Source organism: Sceloporus occidentalis, unplaced genomic scaffold, assembly GCF_023333645.1.
Source record: "Sceloporus occidentalis isolate IW3139 unplaced genomic scaffold, rSceOcc1.0.p SCAF_4, whole genome shotgun sequence".
Classification (NCBI taxonomy): domain Eukaryota; kingdom Metazoa; phylum Chordata; class Lepidosauria; order Squamata; family Phrynosomatidae; genus Sceloporus; species Sceloporus occidentalis.
The window spans coordinates 8512918-8538458 of NW_028316984.1; the positions used below are offsets into that span (position 1 = coordinate 8512918).

The following is a 25541-nucleotide window of genomic DNA, read 5'->3' on the forward strand; positions in this document are numbered from 1 at the left end:
TGTGACATGCGCTGGTACATATTTTTGCAATAATGCAGAAAATGGTTGGCACTGTGATGAAGTTAGGCCTGCATTGAACTGGACCTGAGGCATAGAACAAAGTCCCTTTAAAATAATTCTCAAAAAAATTGGTCAGTTCTCTTTAAGAAAAAATAAACACAAATTATGTACCATAGACAGGGTGCTTTTCACATACCAATGCGCATGGGCCACTTTTTCCATCTTACATTACTTAATTATAAGAGAAAGAGATTTTCTTGAAGCACCTTGAAGTGCAAGGTGACATTCTACTTTCACAGCATGTATGATAGACAGGGATGGGCAAGTCACTCTCATAGCCCAAGGTATGTCTGGGAAGCAAACATTTGAATCTAGATAAGCCAGCTCAGCTATGTAAACTCACTGGGCAACCTAGGCAAGCTACACTGTCTCGGTCTCAGAGGATGGCAATGGCAAACCCCCTCTGAAGAAATTTGGCAAGAAAACCCCACAACAGGTTCAGCTTAGGATCACCATAAGCTAAAAAAGACTTTAAGGCACACAACCACCACCACTATCCTAACTCATGCTGGCTTTTGGTGTACCAGCCAATATCATTTAAAAATAAATTGGTGGATAAGTTGTCATCAACTTCAGAAGCATTCTGAAGAATTCACACCACAGACTGTAAAAGGGGTGTGTGTGTGTGTCCATATGTTTTGTACTTGAGGCACAAAATGGCCAAATATATATTATACTACAACTTTATTTCCAATCCAACTGGATCTCATCCAAAATGGCTAATGTCAAAGCTGTTGGGTAGGCATTAGTAACACCATACACATGATGACAGTTACGATTTGCTTAGCACCCAAATTTATATCCATGTTGTAAAAGAGAGCTTTGCCCAAATACTTCCTGAAATCAACAACAACATGGTTCAATAGTTTTAACTTTATGGGACAGGTCGTATCTCTGGCTTTAGATTCCAGTATCTCAAAACTTTGGGTTTTTTCACTGAAAGATTTTTTAAAAAAAGAACCACAGAATGTGCCACTTCAGAATCAAAACCAAATAAAATCTGTTCAAATATCACACAATATATTTCCCTTTCATGTCTTCCACCTTCCAGTCTCATATCTCCTGAGAAGAGACCACAAGGATCCATGCAAGTAGTAAAATTCATGCATTAATGGTTTATATGTACTGACCATGCAACTTTTAAATATTTCTCTCTTCTCAAAAACTCAACTTGTTCACTGACTAGAAAAATTTACTTCACCAGACTTTTCCCTTCATCAACAGCCTAATTTTTTAACACAGTGGAAGTTAATACCAGAAATAAAAAACTCAACCAAGACTAATGCACTTCTAGAATCTCTGTTCTGCACTATTCCAAGTTTTACTGAGTGATCAGAACAAGCAGAATTAGACTTGTAGAAACTGAAGGAAAGAATGCTATGTATATTATCATACGAATTTCTCTCTCATTTACTCCAAATAGCACTGTACAGTCAGCCCTCTGTTTTTGCAGGTTTTCGCATGAAAACGGAAGCTCGCAGATACAGTGGACCCTTGTTATACGCTGGGCTTTGGTTCCAAGATCCCCAGTGTATAACAAAATCCGTGTATGCTCAAGTCTCATTACATATAATGACATAGCAAAATGGTTTCCCTTATAAAAAATGGAAAATCAAGGTAAATTTATACTTTTTTGGAACATTTTCAAACCGTGTATGCTTAAATCCGTGTGTAAAAAATCCATGTATAAGAAGGGCCGACTGTATTCAAGTTCCATAGGTCTGAATGGGGGTGCATGCCTGTGAGTGGCTGCGGACGCATGCCCCATTTTAACCCCCCCCCATTTGTTCCTCGCAAGTAAGCGAGGGTTGCGAATCTGAAGTCTGCAAAAAAGGAAGGGCTTCCTGTGTCCATAATCACGCATACTGACCTAATCTTTTCCACTGAACTGTATCTTTAACCATTAGGATGTCAGTTTCTAGTTTTCAAAATTACAGGATTGGTGTAGTTCACTCTGCTCTGGCAATGGTTGATTACAGGAATTACTAGGAAGAGTAAACAGTTTTCTCTTCTCAAGGGACATAGGAAGCTATGTATAATGCTATTTGGAGCAAATGAAAGAAATTTGCATGATAATATACACAGCATTGTTTTTTCTTGGCCTGCCAAACAATTTCATTTCTCTAACATCAAGATTGTATAGGATGCAGCCATGAGAAAATGTAAAGTACACCTATACTCAAGGACCTGCCCCCCAAGTTCCCATTAGTTACTTCATAGGGCTTTAAAGTTACGTTCAAGCTTGTACAGTTCAGGTTGAATGTCCTCAGTTCACCCTAGTGCAGCCGAGGTTTAAAGATAGCAGTAAGTGGGAAGTGAAAGTATAATTTGGACACCAGTAGTGAAAATTCACCCTTTCTTTTCTTTAGAATTGTATAAGTGTTGTATCTATAGAATCTAAAGAACATCCCTCTTTGCCAACCAATCAAACACAATCAAAATAAAATTCAAATAAATATCTTTTCTAAAAATTGTGTATACTGTATATGCCTTCAAGTTGCCTGTCGACTTGTGATGACACCATACATTTCCTAAGGTTTTCTTAGGCAAAGAATACCCAGATCTGCTTCTGCCAGTTCCTTCCTCTGGAGTATAGCCTACAACACTTGGTATTCATTGATGATCTCCCTTCCAAGTACTAACCAGGGCTGACCCTGCTTAGCTTCCAAGGTCACATGGGATCTGGTGCTTTTAAGGTATTAAAGGCCTTGTATTAAAGGCTGGATTATACAGTCTGTAGATTTAAAAACTACTAATGTCTAAACAGACTACACTGAATATTTATGCCTTTTAAAAAAACTTGCTAATACTTAATCTTCAGCTATGCTGCTTAATTCAGAATTTGGGAGACTCCAAGCACACATGCATGAAGGAACTTGGAAAGAATGCAAAATAGTGTATAAGAAAATGTTCTAAAAGACCTGAAGTTTTCTTCGCAGTGCTTTTTGTTTTTACAGAACAATCATGGGCCTGTACCACTGGCTCTGTCTATGAGGCAAGCAGAACAATGAATTTGAGGATGCCTGCTGCAGTGGTAACAGATGTTCTTTTATTTATTTACTTATTTATTACATTTTAATAAAGATGCCTTTCTGGAGAACAACATTACAATTCTTCCCCATTCCTTCCTTTTTTCCTGCTAGATCAACTGGAAATGCCTGGAAATTTTTAGATTTAATCAATGTGATTCTGCTATTAATGGGATACTTGATCTGCTCACTGCTCTTGCTACAGAATACATAGAAGAATGGAGACAGATGGATCAAGAATTCATCATAACTAGATGAATGGACTCATCATAACTTCAGTGTAAATCTTCCTAAATTCTCTAACCAATATACCAACACCAGCTCACCACATCATACCAGGTCTCAAATGGGGTGTCTGGATATTTCATCCAGCACTACTTGGAGACAACTGCTTTACCTATAGAATCAGAAATCAGTGTCAGCACCAGCATAGAATTTGGGTTTCTATGGCTTAACCTGAATTAGTTTAGCCCCTTAACATATAAGACTTTTTTTTTTTTGCCATACTCTTTCATGTCAACTACTACTTAGAATGACCCTATCTAAAGGTTTTCTTAGCAATGTTTATTCTGAGGATGTTTGGCATTGCCTTCCTCTAAGGCTGCCACAGCTTACCCACTGCATTTCTATGTGAGCCCCAAAATAAATTTGAACTTGGTCGATCCTGGCTGGTGTAGCTGAGGGAACTGGTTATGCCTGAAATGCTCAGAACTTAGATTCTGCATATCTTAGAAGTACCAGTTTTCCTAAGGGTTGTCACAGCTTGCAACTTACAACTTTGACCAAAAGCACCCACTAAGAATACAACCAGCACAAAATATTGACGAACAGATGGCATTCTTGGTAGTTGTCCTGATCCTAAACCAATGTCTGCCATCAGTAATGGATGGGATGAGAGCAAATTGAAACATAATCCAGACATGGTAATGATGCTCCCGGCCACTTGGAATTTAAGAAACCTGATTTCAGTAAACTTGGAAAAGGTGTCTAAACAAACCAGCATGGATGTCTAAAGAGCTTTCAACTGAGCTAAAATTTAAAAGGTACACATACGAGTAATGGAAAAGGGGGGAATCACCCAAGAGGAATTCAATCAAATATGGAGAAGGTGAAAAGGTAAATGACTGAATGAACTCAGGCTTGCTAGAGAGATTAAAGACAATAAAAGTGGGGTTTTTTTGTTCTGTCCAAGGGTATCACTAGGGCCATGGGAGGTACAAACTGCACCAGGTGACACCTTGGGGAGTGTGTGACACCCAGTTGGGAGGTCCTTCCACTGCATGGTATGTGTGTGCATTGCTGCTGCTGGCACCCACCCCTTCTTCTATGCTGCCATGGCTCTCTTGGCTAAGGGACCCAAAACACAAGAGAAGCTTCCTCGCTCCCCTGGCTCTCTCCTTTCCCCATCTTCCCATCTTCAAAAAGAGGGGAAAAGAGGACCGAAACAATTACTGCCTGACATCAATATCAGGAAAGATTCTAGAGCAGAAAATTAAACAGGCAGTCTGTTAACACTTAGAAAGGAATGCTGTGATCACGAAAAGTCAATATGGGCTTCTCAAAAACAAGTCATGACAGACTAATCCGATCTCTTTTTTTATAGGGTTATAAGCTTGATAGATAAAGGGAATGCTGTGGATGTGGCATATCTTGATTTCAGTAATGCCTTCAAAAAGGTCCTCCAGGGTATTCTTTTTGTTCAACTGGCCAAACCCAAAGGGAGCTCAGCAATGGTTCATCTTCATCCTGGAAAAAAGTGACTAGTGGGTTGTCCTGGACTCAGTGTTATTCAACATCTTTATGATACAAAATTAGGAGGGGTAGCTAATACCTCAGAGGACAGGATCAGAATTCAAAGTGACCTGGACCGACAGCTGGGTCAAAACGTATAAAATGAATTTCAACAGGGAGAAATGTAAGATACTAAACTTAGGCAAGTAAAAATGAAATGCACAGATATAGGAAGGGGGACACACCTGGCTTGACAACTATTATCAAAGGGATTTAGGAGTCTCAGTATACCACAAGCTGAATATAAGTTAACAGTGTGATGTGGCAGCTAAAAAAGGCAAAATGATCCTAGCCTGCATCATAGGAGTATAGTGTCTAAACTGAGGGAAGGAATTCTGCTTTGGTCAGGCCTGAACTGGAACACTGTGTCCAGTTCTGGGCACCACAGTTAAAGAAGGAGATGGACAACCTGTAATGTATCCATAGAGATTGATCAAAGTGATAAAAGATCTGGAAACCATACCCTATGATGAACTGGAGTCTGCAGAAGCTGGTTAGCCTGGAGAAGAAATGGTTATGAGGCAAAGGGTAGCCATGTTTAAATGATCGGCCATACCACCGGAAGCCCCAACTCTATGATTCTATGACAAATTGGGTCTCTTGCTTGGAAATGGGCAGCACCCATTGTCCCATACCATAATAAAAAGATAGGAAGTATTCTTTTTTCTTTTTTTATATATAGAGAGTTTTACATGGAATTCCTAGAATCATAGACTTGTAGAGTTGGAAGAGACCACAAGGGCCATCCAGTCCAACCCCCTGCCATGCAGGAAATCCTAAATCCTTTGAACGCAATATGTTGTCCTCCAGATATTCTGGATAATTCACACCATCACCAGACAGCATGGCCAATGGCCAGGTATTGCAGGTGCTATAGTACTAAACTTCTGAAGGACAACGTAACTGTGGTTAACCTTAACTAAACCTTGTACAAAAAGGTCAGCATTGTAACCCATTCCCTGAATTTGGCTACTTCCTATACACCACAATTAAGAGTAATTATCATTTGTCCACATTTGGATATAATAAGCAACTGCACTTACTGAGAAAGCAATGGGAATTTTTAAAATCTCCTTGCAACCATACCAGACAAGGATACGTGGGGAACTAGAACCCTACTGACACTGCAGTTCATTCCTGTAATGGTCAACCATGGAGTTTTTGTTTGATTATCTCCCCCCGCCCAAACAAAGCCAACATAGGAAACTTCTACAGGAAGAAAGTGGTTAATCAACTTGTTCTAAGAGTTTGTTGTTGTCTATTATAATCAATTTAAAAATTTAAATGTATTTAATTTATCAGTTCAGACTGAGGTCATTTCAGATCCAAGCCTTTAGAACTCAAACCAAATACAAAGCCTAAACAAAACGTATTTTAAGAAAAATCCAAGAACATTTTGCTGTTCTGAAAAAGCAACAGCTGATCCTTCTCTGAGGAAACCACAACACCATCCCACATATTATCTGTGATGTTCTCAGCTTCCCACACACCGTGTCTCAGAATTACATGCATCTTTTTTCCTCTTTCCTTTTTGCACTGCATGGCCATTTTAATCCTCTGAGTCTGACAATGTCATGTACATTTAACTGAGACTTTTCCTCTGCGTCAGAGTAGTACTGTTATCAACAGGCTTCCCTCTCCTTCATTTTTATCCCACCTACCCTGACTTGGGATAAATTATACAAGCTATTTTTTTTTAGCTCAGCTCAAAGTCTAAGGCTCAGAAATTGCAGAAATGCAAGCAGGTTATGAAATAGCAAAGAAGTGAGGTTAAGGTTCTGTATGCCATGATCATGACTGAACAAATCCCTTCAAAGGACAAAGGATCCCTACTGGCTTAGACTGAGAGTTCATCAAGGCCAACCAGAAACTTCTAGGAAGGCTACATCAGCACATGAAAACAATACTCTTTCTCTGTTTTTACAATCCCAGCAAATCAATATGCAGTGATTATGATAACCAGACTCCTTGCAAGAATCTGAAAGGATTACTTTTTTGTACTACTGTATAATTCTTTCAATGTGTGTTATTGTATAAAGAAAGTTTATCAAACTCTACTCCATGCAAATCCAACATCGACTAGTATATTTTTCTTGTCTCATCCGCTGTGTCTTGGTGTCACCTTCCTTATTATATCATTGAAAAGAAGAGTACAGCTGTCCCTCCATATTCGCTTGGGTTAGGGGCACAAGACCCCCGTGAATATGGAAAAACCGCAAATAACAAAAACACTGTTTTTCCCTGAGAGAACACCTCTCTAGGAATCTCTAGGTCCTTCAGTGCGACTCTGTGGTCAATGTCCAACATACACTGACCATAGAATGGCACTGGAGTAGCTACAAATGGTCTTTCAGTGCAACCTTTAGTTAAAGTTGACCACAGAGTTGCACTGGAGGACCTAGACAGTCCTGGAGAGAACATATTAATGAATCTGTGAATAATCAAATCCGCAAATATCAAATCCGCAAATATGGAGGGATGACTGTACTCTAATTCCTAAGTATGTTCTGTAATTCCATAAGCACATTTTTTCAAAACCTTTTGCTCTATTTTATTTGAGTCTTTCTCTTTCATTTCTATTTTTATAACAATAAACTTCTTAACAGTCTACTGATACCACCACAACATGCAGTTTGCTTTTAAGCAGTCATGGCTATTCATATTCATGGCGGTGAGGGGAGGAAACTATCTAAATCATATTAGAGATTTCTGTGATGTAGCTGTGCACTGTGTGAAAAAGTACTTCCTGTAGTTTATATTGCTAAATTTTATACAGTGATTATGAGTATGGTGGACTAATATAATAGAAGATGGAAAAAAGTTGTCCCTATCCCCTTTTTCTTAATAAGTCTTTTGAACATTTTAGTTCTTTAAGGACTCACATATAAAAACTATTCATGCTCGTGTCTTCATAATTCGAAAAATGTATCACTCTTTAATGTACAGTGCAATCTCAGATAAATGTGCAGGGGATTAAAATCAGAAGTGTTTGTTGCCTCCTAAAAACAAATGCTGAGAAGGATTGTATGCCATTGTCTTCTCAGTGAAGGCCGTGGAAGAAAATTAATTTTAGAGTCTCTGCAAAGTCCTTTAGACCTTTTTCATATTTATCATCAGCTTACATATGGTTCCCCACATCCCCAAGTTCACAGTCCGTTTTTCTTTTCCTCATTTGGGCAAGTGTTTCATGTTATATTATACAAAGACGGCACCTTGACCCAATAGAGCATCCTTGTCTCTGCTACACAGCCATGTTGTTATCCTGCTGTTGTTGTTGTTTGCTGTTGCTGTGTGCCTTAATACAGGTAACTAAACACTTAATACAGGTAACTAAAACTTTACATTCTGCCTTTCTAATAGACATGTCTTACAAAAGGTGGTTTATATAAAGGTGGTTAAAATTACAACATGTTTCTATTACAGCAGAATGACTGCAAATTAAATGTAACACCAATATCTACAAACTTAACAGGAAGAGACACAACAGTTAAGAAAATCAACAGCCAGGTGGAATAATAAAAATGTAACTGGAGCCAGTCTGATTTTCCTTGGGAAGGTGTTCCACAGCTAATGTACCGCTGCAGAGAAAGCTGTGCCGCATGTATTATTTGAACAGCCTAGCTTCTTGAGGTGGTGGGAAATGTAATAGAGCCTCTGTTGAAAATTTCAAATTCTGGGCAAGATCATGTGGGAGGTGGCAGGCCTTCACATGCCATGGTTCCAAACCATTTATATACAGTATAGCATTTAGAAATCCTCTCCACTAGATCCTCATGAGCAAACATCAGCAATACTGGACCCAAGCCATGTAGGACCTTACAGCCAAAACACCCCCAAAAAACCCCAACCCACTTGCTTTAGTTTTTGTTTGTTCCCAGAAGCTAACTACTAAGTCTACATATTGCAGCCAGCTGATGTATGATCTCATGAAAAATATGCCCATTCTAGAGAACATTCTGAAGCTTTCAAAAGGTCTTCAAAACAAGAGCCACATACAGAGTACGCTGCAGTAATCCAGCCTAGAAATAATATAGGCACTGGTACCGGTAGACTTCTGTATAATCTTCATAGTTTACCTTATAAACTTTACAGGTTGAACTTTAACCCATCTACATTGTTCCTCTCATGTACACAGAGGTGGGCCACTCAGCCACTAACTTCCCACAAACATTATACCATTTTGCCACTCTCCCTCAGCTTTTACTAGCCATAATTTCTTGCTGTCTCCCTTCCGCCTGCCTTCCTTTCTCACATTTCCCTCCCTCCCTCCTACATTCCTTCAAATACTGCTTCTTCCGTAACTGGGGAACTATTCCCATGGCTTCTATTCAGGGGTGTGTACACACACACACAAAATATTGTACCAGAAAATATTACAGTATACTAAAATCCTGTGAAGGTTTATTAACCACAGTTATAACAAAAAAGGTACAGCCACCAATTAAATCTAGAATGATAGATTGCAAGAACTATTCAGAGACTCATTTTGTGTGCAACAAAGATGAAGTTAGATATCTGGAAAGAGGGCCTCTTATATTGGTAATACATATTCAGATTTACATTTCTAAACTATTGCAATAATTTCATTAAGGAAGGCATTTCAAATTGCTTCTCCTTAGTTGTTTTTTTTAAAAGGCACCCAAGAATCCAAATTACAAACAGACATGAAGTTGCACCCTTAAAGAATTAGAATTCATAACTAATGTAAGTATTTTGAAAGAATACTACTGAACACGTGCCAGAACTGGTATAGTTTATCATTTTGAACATGCTTCGTTTCTGGTGAAAGAAACAGGCTTGTTTTGAAATAAGCTGATCTTAAAATGTATATTTAAACTAGTGTTTGCTCACTCAAAAACAGAAAGATATCACTAAAATAAACTGTACTGAAACACTTACATTGACTCCTCTTGCTCTCCATGTAATTTCCACACACCCCGCCACGCACGTTCACAGTATGTCAACAGAAGTCCACCAGCTAAAATGAAAGTGTGTGTGTGAGTGTGTGAAAGAGAGAGAGATAGAGATGAAATCCAAATAAGCTCCAGGTATGTTTCAGCCAAGCAGCCAGCATGAAGCCTGCTTTGCCTTGTCTTCTTTCACTTCGGCCATTGGGGCGATGCATGATTTCAAAAGGTGGTTGGCTCTGACTTACGCAAGCAAGGTAAACACTTGGCCAAAGTCAAATCCCATTGGTTGGAGTCAGAACTTGCATCTCGCTTACCTCCCCCAAATTAATCCCCGGTTCCAAAAAGGAAGAAAAGGAAGTGGAAGGAGGGAGTGGAAGGCAGATGTTCAAAGGCAGACTAAAACCCCAGCAGATTGTCAGGATTGGAGCTTTGAAAAAAGAGAGTGTGAGAGAGAGGGGAGGGGGAGAGACTGAAAGAGACACACATACATACAGAGACTGTTCTATTTCTTGTCAGCCTGTATTACATAACTGTACTGAAACATGATGTTACACCATAGAGCCTTTTAAAAAGCCCATAAAAATTAGCATTTACTAGATTTATTCACCTCCCACATCATCAGTGACTCTCTTATGCAGCAGATATTAATACCCACTCCCTAAAGCAGTAGAAACGCCTCAGGCACAGGCCATTCTGAATCACAGATGCATCACAACAGTCATTCATTCCAATAAACATAATCATACCAAGCAATAGCAGCTGTGTTTGCCCACCCACTTTTCAAGATAAACACTCGAGTTTCAGGTATTACCCATACTGCCCTGAGTTTGGAGAAGTCAATGTCCTCTTTCAGTACCTCTGATATCCTGCATTTCAAATGCAAAGAAGACTTTGGCCAGCTTTGGCTATGGGGCAGGCAGAAAGATCAACAGACTAGCAGTACTAAATACAGTATAAGCTTACTGCCAAATGTTTAGATGAGCCAAGAGAAACAAGGATTTGTCTCCCTCTGCCCTAGGCCTTTCCATATTCCTTGATTGTATGCCAAGGTACCAGATCAGGAATACACTAATCTATCTGTTGTTTGAAAATAATTTTTCAGGCAGAAATAAGAACAAACTGCTTCCAGTTACCTCTACAAGTAGTAGTAGTAGCAGTCATAGTAGTATATTTGGACTTAAACATCTTGCCCTGTGTTCACAGTGCCTAGAACAGAACACAGAAAAGATCCTTTCTACACATTTCTGGAAACAAGTAGATTCCTTGTTTGAACAAATCCTAAATCCTCAGCGCTAATTATGCTAGTCAACACCTCCTTAAGCAAGACAAGTAAAATAGCCAACCTCAATGAGAGCAGAAGTGGATACTGCCTTCAAGCACCTGACCTGGGTGTGGGCAATTACACTAGGTGTAAGACAGCGGAGAAACAGGCCCAGTGACTTAGGCCTGATACACTGAAGCCATGGTAACAGCAAAATATGGGTTTGCTTTATCTGGTTTGTCAGTTCTCAAGAGCATCAATCCAAAATAATCAAAACTGCCTGCACAGACTGGTTTGTACAATCCCCCCAACGTTTATTTTTAATGTGGTAGAGATTATATAGTGGAGATTTTTAAAACAGATTTGAGAGAACAGAGTGTTACAGAATAATCTTTTAAAAGTTGTTCCACTAAGTAAAAGTACAGTAATATTCACTCACACCAGTCTTTTCCTTCTTTCTCTTCTTTGTTTTACTGAAAAAGAACTGTTAATTTCTCAGAATGATATTAGACTTGGGTGGATTTTTTTCATTTTGTCACTTCTAACTTTCTTCATATATGACTTAAAAGATAACAGCTTTAAGTGTTTGCTTGTGGGAAGGCAAACATTACTGAAATACATTTATATCAACTTTCAGACAATATGATCTCATGGTGATAATAAGGACTGCAGAAATAAATCTAAGAAGCTGAAGGCAGTAGGGTCTAAGCCTAGGAGAAGCCTAGAATATATTATTTACTATGTTTTATTGGGTTTTCTTAACCTCTGATCCATACCTGTTCCTCCTTCTACTGCATTATTGCACCACTCTCTTTACAATTATGACAGCAAGCCTAGGCTGTATAATAGCACTAGCCCAAATAAAGTTTCTAAACCTGTTGATGGTAAATAAAAATATGTATGATAAGACCCCTCCCCCCAAAAGTGATGTGAGCAGAATGTAGATTTATTTTTGGCAAGGACGTCTGTTATGACGTAGAGGTATAGAAAAAAATTTAAGAGCATCTCATCAATCCACAGTGAACTTTATAAAGTGAGTTCAATAGATTTGTGCACACTGAATGCACTGTTTACACATTTGGAGGTAGCATTACACTCTTATCTTCATCATATCATATATGGAAGAGGTCATTCAGAGTTTTGGGGTTCAGTAGCATCAGTACACTCATGACACACAATTCCACCTCTCCTTTCTGTACTAAGCCAGTGTCTGCTGTCAATAAAGAACTGGATGAAGGTGACCAAACTGAAACTGAATTCAGTCAAGACAGAGGCGATGCTGGTCAGTAGTAAGGCAGACTGGAGAATAGGGATTTGGCCTATACTGTTTTAGCCTATTTAACCTGTTTTAATACTATTGTAACCTATCCTGAGATTTCTTGATATAAGATAGGATATAAATACTTTAATAAATAAATAAAATTCTCAAAGTTTTGCCATGAATTGTTTTAAGCATATCTGCCTTTCTGACAGTGAAAACTCCTTCAGACTATGATTTATGATCCATGATTTATCCTACTATAAAAGCAAGTATATTGTTCTTTTCTATTTTTGGCTTTTTGTGCTAGCTTAGTGTACAGGCTGATCCACTGCTGAACTAGCTTAACCAATATTACTGGAAACAAAACCATATGATTTGCAAAGATTTAGCAGGTACCAGTTTCACAGGTTTTGCTACTGCATCAGTATTTGTAACAAATATACACATGGTGTGCCATGTGTAACAATCTGGCTGGAGGGCAGTGGAAAATGAAAGTTCAAGTCTTTAAATAGTTGAGAGGTTTACTGCATGACTTTGGGTATGTTGCTCACCCTGTGCCCAACATACCATAACTGCCAGATATCAATCAGTGCTTCTCATTATTAACTATTATGCAAACCCTCTTTTGCCATAGCTGCTCTCATTTCTCCAGGTCCTACCTGATGTTCATGCTGATTTAGGAACAAGAAGAAACAACTTCTAAATCTCTAAAATGAACTCACTATGTTGAGTTGTTGTTACAGTGTCTCTGATAGAAAATTTACTCAATTTGATGGCTGAATAAATTATAATCTACAGGTTTTTTATTCACACTCTGGCACGGTTCCCTGTCTGTTATTCCTAAACTGGTTTAGTTATCACTGGAATACGCATACAGCAAAGAGAAATCACTACAAGGGGGCTTCACATTTCAGAGGCATCCCTAACTGCTGTCCTCTGAAGAGAAATACATGAACAGGAAATAAGAGCATGAGAAGACAATCATAGCTGACTCTTAATGAAATTGCTGTCACATGCTGAACAAATCAAGTGGTTACAACTAAATATGTGGCTAGATTAGAAAAGACAAACAAAATTAGGAAGCCTAAAAGGCAAGTTTGAATACAAGCATACATGTTTGCAAACAATTCTAATGACCCAATGTTTTCTACATGAATCATGTAACTATAATAATATTCTTCACTTGTTCGCCCCTACTTCTGTTCCTTTAAAATCAGTTTTTACTTAGTAAGCCCACTAGGGCAGTTACCTGTCAAATCAGATTTTTATACAACATAATACAATGCTATTTTGATGCTGATATTTCACAAATAAATAACATATTACTGAACAGTGCCTTAAGTCTCTATTATTTAATATTATACAGATAGAAATATAATCTAATAATACATGAATGAAAAAATTTAAGGCTGAAATCTGTTGCTTGCTCACCTGGAAGTATGGTTAATTGGATTCACTGAGTAGACGTATATAGTAATACATTATGAATCTACCTTGAGAAGATTCTGCAGGAATTAAAAATGCTTGTTTGCTTTCAGGTTTAGTCAAATGTTTGCACTGCATGCAAACTATCTGCACAGAAAATAAGGAAAATGTGCAATCAACAGCTGCCCTATGTTATGGAGATCACTTGATAAGAACATTAGAAAGTTCACTGTCCCTTCATTATGCTCCAGGACTTTATAAATAAATCTGCCAGATTTGTTTGGCAATGGCAGAAAAGGTGAATATGCTCTTAGCTGGGCTACTTAATTGTACTGTGTCATTCTGGACATTTTTACCCTAATTCTTGTCTCTCTGTAATCAGAAATTGATTGAAGATTCCAAAATCAAGTTCTTTTTCTTAAACAATAAAATAGTATTACTCAACTTTATATGCAGGACAAACATGGACAGGTTGCTTACCTGTAACGGTATTTCTTCGAGTGGTCATCTGCGAATACATACAAATGGGTTTTACTGTGCCCCACCAGATCTCCCAGCATTTAAAAAAAACCCATAAATCTATTAGTTTACCCACCCAAATGAAAATTGTTTTTTAAAAAAAGTGGAGGCTGGTAACAGGGGGAAATCATTTGTTACGTTGTTGGTAAATGAATATGCATTTGTAGTCTATGATCTGTTTGCCTGGTACAGCCTTTGCTAAAACTTTAGACTGTAAAACTGTAGATCAACAGATGAAATCTAAGGAAACTCACATGTTTCCACAGAAGCCCAAATCACTCAAAGACTGGTGTTAACAAAGGCAAGGACTAGATAGCTGGTCACCCATTTGCCTCCATGGAAAATAAGAACTGGAAACAAGTTTGGGGTTCATGCACGCAGTAGCATGTGCGCACCACGGGCACGCATGGCGGCATGCAGCTCCACTCCTTCTGGCTCAGCTTTAAGCGTGTGCTGAAAGACACGTATGATGCAGGCGCACTGTATAGTCAAGGACAAAACAATAAAACAAACACTATCATATACAAAAGGTAAACACCCTATCAAACCACCCCAAAATGTTTGACAAACTCTTTGTAGTAACATATCTTTCTTCTTCGTGGTCTCTGCGAATCATACAAATGGGTTTTACTGCGCCTGCGCAGTGCTGCTCGGAACCTTCTGGAATCACTGGGCAAAGTTTACTTTGCAACATATAGAAACTTTTTGGCGGTAACTCCGCCCACCCGTTATAAGGCCCCTGCCTTCCCGCTCTTTCCCCAGTTCCGCAATTTTTCCGCCAAGCAGGCGATGGAAAGAGCCAATAAGAGCAGGACACTGAGGGGATGGACGGATGGGATTTATATGTATTCGCAGATGACCACTCAAAGAAATACCGTTACAGGTAAGCAACCTGTCCTTCTTCTTCGTGGTCTCTGTGAATCATACAAATGGGTTTAGACTGACAAGCTTAGGTAAGCGGCGGAGGGAGTGTCCCGAGACCAAAGCTATGGTAAACCAAAGGCATATTTATTGGAACAATAAACACCTTGAACCATAAACGAGTCAGCCTTTTTGTTGATGCACAGACCAAACATAGCAATAACATTGCTAAACCTGAGAAGGGAACAAGAGGTCGTGCAAGACCAGTCCCATTGAAATTGTGCAAAACAACATTCAACAGAATGTAAAACAGTGAGAGACATTATGTACATAAATGTTGAAACACAAACCATCAGTAGTGCAATCAATGCAACCCTGAAACCAACACAGCCCTCCCGAAAGCTGCGTCTCGGATGGCTCTGGTGTCCAACCTATACTGCTTTATAAAAGTCAATGGCTGGGACCAGACAGCAGCCTTGCAGACATCCTCCAAGGGAATCCCCGACAGGAATGCAGAGGATGCTGACATTGCCCTTGTAGAATGGGACCGAACCCTGCCAGGGAGAGGTTTGCCCAACAGTTCATAGCAGAGGTGGATGGTACCGGCCACCCATTTGGAAAACCTCTGCGCAGACACAGGCAACCCCTTCTTCGGCTCCGAGTAGCATTGGAAAAGTCTCTCGGACCGACTGGAGGCAGCAGTTCTGTCCAGGTAAAACGCCAGCGCTCTCCTGACATCAAGAGAGTGCAGGCTTCGCTCTGCATCCGAGGTCGGATTGGATGCGAGAGTAGGCAACACAATGTCCTGGCACATGTGGAAAGCAGACACAACCTTGGGCAAGAAAGTAATGTCTGTCCGAAGGACCACCTTGTCCTTGTGAAACCTCAGGAAGGGCTGGTCCCTCCGCAAGGCACAGAGTTCGCCCGCACGGCGGGCAGAGGTGATGGCCACAAGAAAGGCGTTTTTCCAAGTCAGTAGTCTCAAGTCCGCCGTGGCCATCGGTTCAAAGGGCTTGGACTGGAGTGCGGACAGTACCGCCTCCAAGCTCCAAGCCGGTGCCGGTACCGACACAGGAGGATACAAGTTGGCACATCCCTTAAGGAACCCCTTCACTAAGGGATCCCTGAAAAAGGAAGCCCTCCCCCCGAAATGGTACTTAGCACAAATGGCAGACAAATAGCACTTAATGGATGCGAGGCACAGCCCCTCATCCAAAAGCGCCATCAAAAACTCCAGCACCACTGGAGTGGACACTTGAGCAGGAGACAAGCCCTTTCGATCAAGGAAGACGCTAAACCTCCTCCATTTCAGGGCATAGGACCGCTGGGTGGAAGGTTTCCTTGCAGCCAGGATCACCTTTTTCACCGCCTCCGGCAGGGCAGTCAGGGCCGTATCCTCCAGGCCTCCAGCGGTAGGCTCTCGATGTTTGGATGGAGAATCCGTCCGTCCTGGATCGACAGCAGGTCCGGGCGAGGATCGAGGCGAAGGAAGCATCTCTTGGAGAGGTGGAGAAGGGATGCGAACCAAGGTTGTCTCGGCCACCACGGCGTGATCAGGATCGCATGCGACCGGTCCGTTGTCATCTTGGACACCACCCTGATGATGAGAGGGAACGGAGGGAAAGCGTAGAGGAGCTCTCCCGTCCAGAGGAAAGCGAACGCGTCTCCGAGGGATCCGTTCATTCGCTTCCTGGAGCAGAACTGGGGACAGTGGCTGTTCCACCTGGTCGCGAAGAGGTCGATCCGGGGATTTCCCCACCGGTCGAAGAGGTCGCTGACTGTCTCGGAGTGAAGCCTCCACTCGTGGCACACCGAGGGGGATCTGCTGAGGCAATCCGCCAGCTCGTTGTCCTCTCCGGGAAGATGAATCGCCTGGAGGAGGACACGTCTCTGGATGCACCAGTCCCAGATGCGGAGAGTGAGGTCGAGCAGGGTCCTGGACTTGGTGCCCCCCTGTTTGTTAATGTAGTACATCACAGTGGTGTTGTCCATCCTCAGGAGGACCACCTTGTCTGTGACAACGGATTTGAATGACCTCAGTGCCCTTTCTACTGCCAGCATTTCCAGAGCGTTGATGTGGAGAAGCTTGTCCTGGGCAGACCACCTGTCCTTGACGACTAGGTCGAGCAGGTCGGCACCCCATCCCTCCAGGGATGCATCTGTTGTCAGAGTCAGTTGGGGCTGAGGCTGATGAAAGGGCATTCTGATGCACACGTTGCGGCAGTCCAACCACCATCTGAGGGAAGTGGCTACAGGTCTCGGTACCGTGAGCCACTTGGACGGAAGGTCTTCCATCGGGGAGAAGGCCGAGAGGAACCAGGACTGTAGAGGTCGAAGATGGAGTCTTGACCATGGTGTGACGAACGTCGTCGACGCCATGTGGCCCAGGGCGACTTGAACATCCCTGGCCCTCACCCTTCTGTGAGAGATGCAGGGCCTGATCGAAGCCGTCAGTGCCTGGAAACGATCCGGAAGGAGAGATGCGGAGCATGTTTCGGAGTCGAGGATGGCCCCGATGAACTTGGCCTGTCTGGACGGTGTAAAGTGGGACTTTTCCCAGTTGATGACCAGACCGAGGGAGTCTAAAAGGTGTAAGGCGAATGAGAGTGCCTCCTGCAGTTCTCTCTGGGATTCGGCAGCGAACAGCCAGTCGTCCAGGTACGGGAAGACCATGAACCCTCTTTGGTGGAGGTACGCCACCACTGGTGCCATGCACTTCATGAAGACTCTCGGTGCCGTGGCAAGGCCGAAGGGGAGGACGCTGTAGTGATACGCGGCGGAGCCCACAGCGAAGGCGAGGAATCTTCGGTGAGACTCCCGGATCCCGATGTGGAAGTAGGCATCCTTCAGGTCGACGGTCGCAAACCACAGGCCCTGATGGAGCAGAGGTAGAATGGAGGCCAAGGTTACCATTCGAAAACGACGGTATTCGAGGAACAGGTTCAATTGTCTCAAGTCCAGGATGGGCCTGATGCCACCATCCGCCTTCGGTACCGTGAAGTACCTGGAGAAAAAGGCCCTAGAACATTGGTCGGGCGGTAGAGGGGAGATTGCCCCTTTTTTCAGCAAAGTGCGCACTTCGTCGAGAAGGGTGTCCGAGGAGAGAGTGGACATAAAGGCTCCGGTTGGGGGGAGCTCTTGGAACTCGAGGGCATAACCCCTACGGACGATGCTGAGAACCCACGAGTCCGATGTTATTGAGGCCCAGGTGTTAACAAAGGGCCTCAGGATGTCCAAAAAGAAAAGGGACGGAGGGGAAACGAAGTGCGCTGCGTCCCTTCAGGCTCTCTTCTTTCCCTGGTTGGTGTCCTGCCGGCGGGACTTGCGGTACCGAGGCGGGAAATTACGACGGCCAGAGGAGGAGGAAGACTGCGAGGGGTAACGACGACTCTGTGAACCCTGCTGCTGGGGCTGTCGGTCCTGAGGGAAGGTACCCTGGGACTGACCTTGCGGTGGCCAAGGACAGTGCCTCCTCCTGAAGGGCGAGATGGAGGTCGACGACATCCCGTGCTTTTTTGCTGTCGCCTTCATTCTGAACTTGCGGTTCAGACGCTCGTCACTGTCGGCATGGAAGAGACCGGTACCGTCCAGGGGCATGTCCTCAATTGCCGATTTGACGTTGGCGTTGAGGTCCGACCCCCTCAGCCAAGCATGTCGGCGCAGAGCCAGCGATGCTGCCATGCCTCGACCCGCGCAGTCGGCGACGTTCCTGGAGGCGGTGATGATCCAGCTCCCGATCGAGTGGGCCTCATCGCGGATCTCCACCAAGCGGCGTTGGACCTCATCTGGGACGTCAGGGATGATGGGTGAAATCCCCTCCATCAAAGTCTGAATGTAGGCCCCCATACAGGCGTTGTAGTTTATGGCCTTAACGATGAGGGCAGCCGATGAGTAAGCCTTTTTAGCTAGGCCATCAATCTTCTTGGCCTCTTGATCTGCCGGGGACGTTGCTTGCTTGGGCACAAAGGTCTGCTGTGCCCCCTCCACAATCGTCGAGTTTTGCTTGGGGTGGTCGGCCAACCACGGACAGCCCGGCGGAGAGATCCGATATAGCATCTCGACCTTCCTGGAGGACGCGGCGAGTGAAGTCGGGGCATCCCATGACCTCTGAACGATGGACTGCAGAGAAGGCAACATCGGGATGCAGGGAGGCATGGGGACACGACCGAGGACCCGTCGCTCCACAGGATCGCGAGCTTTCTCCTCAGGAGGGGAAAGCTCGATGTCCAGGGTTCGGCACATCTTAATGATGTGCTCGCTGAAGGAGCGGACATCATCGGTTGGAGATGAAGAGCCTGGGTGATGCATGGCTTGGGGTGAGGGCGGTTTGGATGGGTCGTCTTCCCCTTCCGACGGTTCCCGCGATGGAGGCAAGGGATCCTGGTCGGAATCGGAGTCAGACGTCAGGGGAATGTCTGCGACCTCGGCTCGGGATGGAGTGCGGGCTGGGATCCGAGGGATCATTGGCTCAGGAGACAGGCGGCGAGGTACCGAAGTCGACACCACAGCATGGGAAGATGGTGGTTTATCTGTCTGGGGAACCGCCGGGCGCAGGTTAAGCCTGGTGAATTCCCTAAAGGCCGTCTCCTTCGGGACTGACATGTAGTACCTCTGGGTCTCGGTATCAAAGAACATGTCAGTGTCCGGCTCCTGTGGCTCGTCCATGTCAGAGCCAGGGTCAGCTTCCTCCGCGTCGGAATGGAAGGAGAGAGGGGATAGCTGCCTCCGAGGGGAGGTAGGCTCACTCACGGTGGCAACGTCTTGTGCCGGCGGCAGAGGTGTGGTCAGCACAGTGGCCGCATGCGCAGCGGCAGAAGTCTCCGGGCGCAGAGGGACCGTCGCCGAGGCCCTTTTGGAAGGGGAGCGTTGCTTGTGAGAAGCACGCTCCTTTGGCTTGGCTGGGTGCCCTGACCCCGTGTGGTCCTTGGGCTTGGACTTCTTGGGTGGAGCTGCCTCGGTCACCTCCTTATGACGCCTCTTCTTGGAAGATGCCGGCGTTACCGTTTGGTCCTCGGGGGGGGAAGAAGGGGTTGTCCGGCAAGTCATGTAGGACAGTGGCTCCCCTGGAGTGGGCCTTGGCTGGCTTAGCCTTATCCGATGGTGCCGTCTTCCCCGAGGAAGATGCCTCCGTCTCGGGCAACTTGGATGCGTGTCGAGGTGCCTTCGACGACACCTTGGAGGACGGAGGCGAAGCGATCCGAACCTCCGCCTCCACACGCTCTCTCGAGCGCGAGCCCTCCGGGGATGGCTTCCTCCCGGATCTCTCCCTGGGCTCGGAACCCTCAGTCCCCGAGGTCTTCTGTGGGCGCTTGGAGGGTTCGTCGGTGACACTGGGTCTCGGGGGACCACGGGTCACATCGGAGGTGGTAGGAGATCGTGTCCCGGCCGGGACAGAGACCACACTTGCAACGCTGGCCTGGGACGAAGACGCAGGTGGCGCGACCGGAGGGAGCGACGACGAGTGGGGACGTCCCTCCCGGACTTTTCCCAGGGCAATAGCTGAGGTCAGCCGGGACTCCCGGTTCTTCCTGGCCTGGGAGGACAGAGACTTACAAAGGAGGCAGGCTCTGGCATCGTGGTCCTTTCCCAGGCACAGCAGGCAGGAGGAGTGAGGGTCTTGAACGGGGACCTTGCCCCCGCAGATATCACACTTTTTGAAGGGTGCAGGCATTGTTCCAAGTCGTCCGGTTAAAGGGAGAGTCAAAAGCGAAGTCAAAAACGAGCCGAGGAAGTCCGAAGTTACCGGGGCGGGAGAAAGAGAGTGGTCAAAAACAGTCCGAGGTCTAGTGAAAGTGATTCCGTAACAAGCAAGAGCGAGTGAAAGTTCCTTCAAGCAGCTAGCGCAGCGGAAAAAAGGAACTGGGGAAAGAGCGGGAAGGCAGGGGCCTTATAACAGGTGGGCGGAGTTACCGCCAAAAAGTTTCTATATGTTGCAAAGTAAACTTTGCCCAGTGATTCCAGAAGGTTCCGAGCAGCACTGCGCAGGCGCAGTAAAACCCATTTGTATGATTCGCAGAGACCACGAAGAAGAAAGATATGTTACTACAAAGAGTTTGTCAAACATTTTGGGGTGGTTTGATAGGGTGTTTACCTTTTGTATATGATAGTGTTTGTTTTATTGTTTTGTCCTTGACTATACAGTGCGCCTGCATCATACGTGTCTTTCAGCACACGCTTAAAGCTGAGCCAGAAGGAGTGGAGCTGCATGCCGCCATGCGTGCCCGTGGTGCGCACATGCTACTGCGTGCATGAACCCCAAACTTGTTTCCAGTTCTTATTTTCCATGGAGGCAAATGGGTGACCAGCTATCTAGTCCTTGCCTTTGTTAACACCAGTCTTTGAGTGATTTGGGCTTCTGTGGAAACATGTGAGTTTCCTTAGATTTCATCTGTTGATCTACAGTTTTACAGTCTAAAGTTTTAGCAAAGGCTGTACCAGGCAAACAGATCATAGACTACAAATGCATATTCATTTACCAACAACGTAACAAATGATTTCCCCCTGTTACCAGCCTCCACTTTTTTTAAAAAACAATTTTCATTTGGGTGGGTAAACTAATAGATTTATGGGTTTTTTTTAAAATGCTGGGAGATCTGGTGGGGCAGGTTTACCTGTTCTTCTCTGTTTTGCTGTTTGTGCATGTTCTGTAGGGGATTCTGGAGGAAGTTGTGGTTTCCCTTGGCTGTTCCAGGCAGGCACACATTGTTACAATAGGACTAGCTAAAATAGCATCCCATTCTTTTCCAGATCAAGCTTTATTGTATTTTTTACTGTAGACTTGTTGTTGCAATGCACTACTAAAAAGTCAGGCCTCCTGCACTATCCTTCCAATGTTGATCTTACAGTACTAAAATTCTTCCACCTATACAGAGTAGAAACAGAAAAGGAGGGGAGCTGGGCAGGTGTAAAAAGTTTCTGTAAAATGGAGCTTCATTGTCAGAGCCTTTGTTAACTGAGGTATGCCTGTAGAGAGGCAACTGGCCAACACTTCCATTATCACTATTAGCAGTGGTCAGCTACTTCAGCTAGTCAACTCAAGAGTCAGTTTTTCCTCCTAAGAATAATCCTACAGTTGACTGTATACTTGAGGAATTCATTCTGCCAGTGTCAAGGAGAATTAGCTATAGACATTGTGAGAAACAAGTAATGACAGAAAGAGACCTTGCTTTCAAACGTAATGACTTTTAGAGGGAGAGATTGGCATTGGACAGTACCTACTAATTGAGGGGTAGGCAACCTTTTTGAGCCAGGGGCCGGGTTGCTGTCTCTCAGACAACTGTGGGGCCAAAGCCAAAAAATAAATAATTTAAAAATTTTTAAAAATTATATAAACAAATAAACCGGGACAAATGTAGGACAAAATTTTCAAATGGAGGGCACTTTTTTTTATGGAGGACACGTGAAAAAATTTGCTGATTTTTTTAAAAGAATGTTAATATAAATGTATGTTTCTGAGGCTTCCATAGACAATTGCCCCCCTTGCCCGCCTCCTCCTGATAGGCCAAAGGTCCCGCGCCCTCGCACAAGAGACCAAAGGCTCCGGCGGCAATCGGCGGCAGGACCGGGCTGGGGCTGGTCCCAAAGCCTTGCCGGGCCGGATCCGGCCCGCGGGCTGTAGGTTGCCTACCCCTGTACTAATTACTGAATCAGCAATACATATTTACACACTCACTACTGTAGAGGCTGCTGGTTATGAATCAAAGAATCCACAGATATTTGGGACCCACCGTGCATGTAATCCTACTATAGTTAGCCCTCCATACCCATGGATTCTGCATTTACATATGCAACCATCAACAGCTTTAAAATATTTTTTGAATATCCAAAAAGGAAGCCCTGATTTTGCCACTGTATATAAGGGCCACCATTTTACTACACCACTGTATATAATGGGACTTGAGCATCCACAAATTTTGGTATCCATGGGGGGGGGGGGTGTGATCCTGGAACCAAGCCCCAGCAGATACTGCAACTGTATCTTTTCCCTGCAATGTGGGGAGGCAATCCTTCCAGTGGGTCTTGCTCCTTCTTCTCCACTCCAAGGCAGAGCTTCAAACTGCCAATCAAACTCACCAACCCCTAGCAGGAAAGCCAGACCTCCCCCTTCCCACTTGCATCCTGCCTTGCAATTGGACTTCCGCGGCTCTGGTGTTTCAGGGACCACACGGGCCTTTGATCTTTGGCCTGAGAGTTGGAAGTGTCCTCTACCCTTTGAAGGACCAGGAGCGGTTAGGAGGGATGGAAGCTGAAACTTTGGACCTCTCCTCAGACAGGGAGCAGGCAAGCTGGGTGGAGGCTAGACAGCCTGCTGGAAGGAGCCTACTGTTGGACTGATCTACCTGGGGAGGGGAATCAGCCAGCCATTTCCCATGTGGTTAGAGAAGTGTGGGGAGAGCCAGAAAGCACTGGAATGGATACAGCTGGTCAGACAAGCACATTTACACTCTTCAAAACTACAGAATACATACTATCTTGCTATATTCCCTATATTAGTCATATACAGTTGCATTATCACCATACTGTACACAGAGACTAAGAATGAGGGAATTGTATTTTGCTTAAACACACTGCAAAGGGGAAATTAATTGATTTCACCTAGCAGTGGGTATTAACCACAGAAACCAAATGGGATCGTCAGGTGTGGATATAGTATTCTCTGAAGTTATCAAATGACTGGATGGGTAAACACCAGGGGGTTGTTGCTATCTTCCAGCCTTGCCATGAACTTCCTAGAAATAAATGGCTGGCCTTGCTGGCAACAAGATACTGGAACAGACAGATTCTTGGTCCAATTCAGTAGAGATTATCTTACATTCTTTTAACTAAGATCTGTAGTTCCTTTCTAGAGCCTCTACCAAGTATGTATTTCCACTAATATCTGAACTAGAAGCCCCCAAGATCATATGTACTTTGGATAAATGGATGGTCATGGCTCTTTGAATCCATAGATAAACACCTGAAGCCATGTCCTTCACTCTCCTATCAACACTCACATTTTGATTCTATGTTCCCTTTTTACACTTTTTAATGAACAAACGAAATTACCTCACACTGCAGGGGTAGGCAAACTTCAGACTACGGGCTGCATGTGTCCTTCACCAGCCCTTCACAATTTGAAGGCTTAAAACGGGCAATCACCATTTGGTCACTTTGATCCCCCACTAACTCTTTCATCAAAAGAGTCTAATTATTAACGTAACTAAATCCAAAATCCTTTATTGACCAATACGTTTCCAGGATTTGAAGATACCAGATTTTGCCACAACAGGTGAAACTTAACAAAGAGGGAGCTAATGGACTGGGACTTAGCTCACTGAGGTTTTTACCTCCAACAAAGGCCTTCCATTTATACAGCACCTAAATATTTTTCCAGATGTAACACTCACTATAGGTGCTTTTTGAGAAAATCCAATATTCTTTGCCTAAGAAAGAAGAAGTTAGTTTTGCATAGGACAGGACAACCTGGGTCTAAAGGGAAGTTACTTTTCTGATGCTAATGGAGTTGAAATTTTATTACCTACCTTTTATTGACCTTTGACTCAGTCCCCACATAGCCAAGAAATGGAGTGGCCTTTGCCTGCATTGAGATCCCTCCAGAACAACTGAATTACAGTACAAACAACAGCTCATACAAAAAGCAGCCCTGTGACTCTAACATTGTTACCTTTCTTCTTCTGTATGGTTTTTGTCTGATAAACAAGCTAGTGGTGCTCCAAAAGCCTGCATGATGTATTTTGGACATTTCGGTTGTCCAATAAAGTTATCACTCTTTTGTGGAGCTTGGATTTTGTTGTAATTTGCTGAATGGCCAGCATTGCTATCCCTGAATATGTTTCATTATTAATTGTCTCTTTGTCCACACTTTCGACTTACTTGAGATAGGACATAACTGTCAGCAATGAAAACTGAATCAGAAGCTGGAACAAAAACAAAATAAAAAAGGTCTAATCATTTTAGGTTAACAGTTTAACTGCAATGCTTAGAGATACCTATGACTTCTGGGATTTTATCCATCAAAGAATAATTTTCCTGTAAGCCTTTTTTTGGCCACCACTTACCATTGCATTTTTACGATCAGAAATAGGAGTGCTTCTCAAATCTAAAATCACGGTCTACAGCAAAAAGGAAGAAGGATGCAATAGCCAGTCTTAACTGTAAAGATGTCTTGTTCTATCTGTATTGACTTCCTAACATGGACAGGACTAAACAGCATTTTCACCTTTGATCTTTCAAACAACCTGCAAGAAACATACAGCACAAGTGACCCCAAAAGGCTCACAGAGCACAGACTCACAACCTCCATAATTCTATCATGCTTCCACCACCCACATTTTCAGCATCCCTACAGAAAGGTTTCCTCAGCAGCTGTGTGGGAGGAAAGGCCTACACACCACCTGCTTCAAGACTTCATCAGCTTTGAAAAC

The 25541-nt window shown here is 43.7% G+C and overlaps 1 protein-coding gene across 4 annotated transcripts in view; it reads right to left on the reverse strand.

The window, feature by feature from the left end:
- Positions 1–25541, reverse strand: part of LOC149313479 (E3 ubiquitin-protein ligase pellino homolog 1) — an 83092-nt gene that overhangs the window by 28963 nt on the left and 28588 nt on the right. Inside the window, exon 2 of one of the 4 annotated variants that reach the window (XM_089519177.1) lies at positions 9780–9858. The exons of 2 other annotated variants lie outside the window; for them this stretch is intronic. The gene's annotated coding sequence lies outside the window, so the exon portion shown is untranslated. Of the gene's footprint in view, positions 1–9779; positions 10280–25541 lie in introns of those variants that run through there. One more of the 4 variants, XM_089519176.1, reaches the window with a different exon arrangement.